The sequence below is a fragment of the Sprattus sprattus genome (genome assembly GCF_963457725.1).
Source record: "Sprattus sprattus genome assembly, chromosome: 19".
NCBI classification, from domain to species: domain Eukaryota; kingdom Metazoa; phylum Chordata; class Actinopteri; order Clupeiformes; family Clupeidae; genus Sprattus; species Sprattus sprattus.
This window is the reverse complement of record NC_137917.1, coordinates 17,717,553-17,721,774: the sequence shown is the minus strand read 5'-3', so window position 1 is coordinate 17,721,774 and position 4,222 is coordinate 17,717,553. Positions and strand designations below refer to the sequence as shown.

General features: G+C 45.3%; 1 protein-coding gene across 1 annotated transcript in view; it reads right to left on the bottom strand.

Annotated features, from left to right (window-relative positions):
* Positions 1-3,995, bottom strand: part of cers2b (ceramide synthase 2b) — a gene marked incomplete at its 3' end in the record, with an annotated part of 24,619 nt that extends 20,624 nt beyond the window's left edge. Inside the window, exon 1 of the mRNA XM_080857670.1 lies at positions 3,864-3,995. The remainder of the gene's footprint in view (positions 1-3,863) is intronic.
* Between the last annotated feature and the right edge of the window lie 227 nt (positions 3,996-4,222).

Here is a 4,222-nt window from a genome sequence, read left to right as displayed (position 1 = left end):
CCCTCTCTGCTCCTTTCACTCTGTCCACTCCCACTGGCTGCCTAAGTCACATGACTAGACTCTGGCCATTCTCCTCTGGACCAATCATGTTACTCTTTGTGTGTGTGTGTGTGTGTGTGTGTGTGTGTGTGTGTGTGTGTGTGTGTGTGCTGGACTGGATAGAGGGGTGGAAGTATTTTGTGAGCCATGCGTGCATGGTGATCTTAGCCGGCTGTTTGAGATTCCATGTGGGGGAGGAAGCTGAGCTTCACACCACTGCAGCTATTATCTGACAAACAAACACGGGTCTTGACCCGGCTCCAGCTTTAGCTATGCTTCATGGTTGCTCTACTAACAACATGCCTCTACAGGCTAGGCACAGATCAAACTTTATAATTACACATCAAGTCCAAGATGACATGATGTGTGCGAGTACTGGGGAGTCTAAGACACTGAGTGAATTAGTGTGGGTGGCTTCCAGGATATATGTGGGTGTGTGTGTGTTCCTGGCAGGGTGTGTGTGTGTGTGTGTGTGTGTGTGTGTGTGTGTGTGTGTGTGTGTGTGTGTGTGTGTGTGTGTGTGTGTGTGTGTGTGTGTGTGTGTGTGTGTGTGTGTGTGTGTGTGTGTGTGTGTGTGTGTGTGTGTGTGTGTGTGTCTGTGTGTGTGTGTGTGTGTGTGTGTCTGTGTGTGTGTGTGTGTGTGTGTGTGTGTGTGTGTGTGTGTGTGTGTGTGTGTGTGTGTGTGTGTGTGCGTGTGTGTGTGTGTGTGTGCTAAATAGCAGATCAGGAATCATAATGACGCACACTGAGTCGTACATAACTGTCTTATGACTCATTATAAATGAAAGACTCTACAACTCACCACAGGGGCTAGCCCAGAAGAGATGTCTCTGGGTAAATTGAGTCAGACACACACACATACACACATTTCCTTGTTTCCTTCCCCATAGGGCACAGCCAATAGTTGTAGCCACTAATTTCACAATAAATATCCGTGTGAATGAATTTGCTTGCCTTTCCTGTGCATATTACATGACACACACTGTTAGTCAGTTACAGACACACGAAGGTAGTGGTGAGGGAGCAAATATATATAGTGTTGTATTAGTGGCATCAAGTATCAATATGTACTGTATCTATTTATTTAATATTATGATTTTAATTTAATTTTACATAGGTCTACTCTGATAGCATTGCTTCTGAAGTCCAAAAGATGGTGCAAGACCATGTTCTTCTGTTGCATCACAGTGGAAACTGGAAAGGAAGTCAGAGTTTCAGACTAACCAACCGTGCCAACATGGCTGCAGAAACTCCCAGTGTACGAAACAACGTATTTTTGTATCGAAGAAATAGATCGCAATACTTGCTGTATTATAAAATTTAAAGAAACGCAGTAATATAATGACGAGGTGCACACGATGTGATTATGCAGTATCAGCGCCTCTGTGGTGATCCCCACCCTTACCCAAAGGCCACTCACATGCTTTAGTATCATGTAAGCACATGTCATTCTTGATGGTAAAAATCACCACCTATACTGTATCTTACTTACACACACACACACATACACACACACACACACAACCTATACTCTACGATCTTATAGCTGGAATGCTCGGTATCTGCTCTGTATCGCTGTATCAAGCAAATGAGCGTTAGTGTTTGGACCCTACAACAAAGTCCCATCAATTCAGCAGATATCATGTTACACAAACGCACACACACACTAGCTCTCTCTCTCTCTCTCAGCCAAAATGAGATATGGCATCATTACCCAGATAGCACTGATTCTAGCACTGATCAGGTATGCCCCAGGTCAGGGCCAAGTGCAGACTCTTCTACAGAGCGCTATTCTCTGGACTAACCCCCACTTCACACAGGTGTCCCTGCAGTTCCCTCTGTGCCATAAGCCAGTGCTGTGGCTCTGCAGCGCTGTGAGGAGATGCACTACTGTATGACTGTCTCAAATTAGCCCTAATTCCTGTCATGCCCCAGGCATTCCACATCCCGCCTGAGGAGGTGGAAAAGCCCAGTCAGACGGCAGCGAGCGGCAGCCCTGCTGGCAGAGCTCCCACCATTCAGGACAAACACAGGCACGCTCACAGTGACGCTGGCGTTACTCAGGGCACGCTCAGTGTGGAGGGAGTCAAGATCGGAGTCAGCTTTCACCACACGACAGGTTCACCACAGGTCCAAAGTGTGACATCATAAAGATTTCTCAACCTTATCCTGTTTCTTTAAAAGTCATAAAAAACACACACACACACACACGCACACAGAGAGAGAGAGAGAGAGAGAGAGAGAGAGAGAGAGAGAGAGAGAGAGAGAGAGAGAGAGATGCAGAACATGCAGTAGTTTGCTCAGAGTGAAAACAGTCACAAGGGCTAATCTGATTGATTTATCGGCTTGTTGTCCATCAATAATTGATCAGAGAGCTCTTTATCTATATACCCAAAGGTCCTGCATTCAGAGTCAATCAGCCACAGTCAGGCCTGACACACACACACATGATCTCATCCACCTGTTCTGTGCTACTGACAGCATGTCTGAGGGTCTCCCCTGAGAGTGGATCCGTCCACTCTGGAACGGATCAGAATCAGACCTGGCTGTGGGATCCTATCACTCACCCTCACAGGCTCAGGCAGACAACCGCTCATGACCAAAGCCATATAATCAGGCTGAGTCAGTGGAAGGCTACACAAAACACACACACACACACAGATAGACAAACACACACTAATGAATAAACTCCAGTCCACCAGATTTGGGAGTCAAATTATGCCTGTCTGTGTGTTTTCGTTCAACTGGCGCCTCAAATCAATATAAACTCTGTCAGAGGAATGCCTCTTGACTGTCACATGCATACACTGCCGCAGTCAAACACCTGCACAATGGATCTAATGCCATGTTTACTTAAATCTTTGATTGATGGGCCTTCAGCCCGGGATCTACAAGCTGAAAGCAGCTGGCCAGAGTTTGAATTAAATGCAACGCTGGAGAAAGGTCGTTGTGATAAAATGCACTGGCTTTCTAAAGTGGTGTGTCTAAAGGCTGATGTCCTCATTGTATGCCACCTTGTTTAATATTGAAAGAGAAGAACCACCTCAAGTGGGATGCTGTAGCAGCTCAAACAAGGACAGCATTTGTCTCGAATATTTATCAGACAAATTGGAAATAGCAAATTCAGATTGGACCTTGGCCAGCAATCCGGTCAGTTGAACTGTTCAGTCTTGTTCAATGTATGTGTAACCAATCGTGACAGGCATATTTCTTTCATTCATTCACTCCTGACGTTCCTTAAAGCGACTTTAAACGCTACATAACCCATTGCCGTGGCGTAGTCGGCGTTTGGGTTACTGCACACTTAAGACCAAGCCACAGGGAGGGACTCAACTCATCTGGGTGCGCTGACCGCTATCCAGCAGTCATCAACAAGACAATAAGAACGCATCGACTGAAAATGAAAGGACATCACCCCCAATGACCGGTACTTCAAGCCATTTGATACACAGATTTACGCAAATTAGACTTACGCATGTTAAGTGGTGGAAAGCACTTCCTCATGTTAAGATTTGACAATGCCACCTGGACTTCAATAGTGAATCTACTTCGCCCCTGTGTGCTGTTTATTTTAATAAAGAACAGAAACATTTCTCTCAAAGAGAATACTATGCTTTTATCCATTCCACACATTCCAACATCGAGTGTGAAAGTTAGGGAATTGTGATGACTGCGCATGTTTACGCTTCGCTCAAACACATGATCGGACCATCCTGACCTAATGTCATACCAAGGTGTAAAACACGGCCTCCACAGAGGTGTGCGTGCTACAAGGGATAGAAGAACAAATTATATCCGTAATCATTAATAATAACCATACTCACTTTGGTCCGCTTAAAATCGAAGAGAAGCTCTTCTATGTAAAGTTGAAATTGAAAAATGAAAAAAATTGAGGTTTGAGGAGATCCAATAAGGCAGGGGTAAAACACCTTCCTGAGAAAAGCGTTTGTGGTCCCTGTGATAAGTTCGTGGTTACCGGCAAAGAGTTTAGGGTTTACGGTTCGGCCTGTCTGCCTTCGCTACACACCCGCATCTTTCCCAAAAAGTTCCATGGGGAGTAAAATACACGAATGAGATGTGTAATGAAGGGACGCAAATAGTTCCAAACTTCTTTCCCGTCTAGTCTGTTCCAGCCTGCTCTCTGTATTGAAGCCGTTCTTGACTGCTGTCGTAAGATGAGACC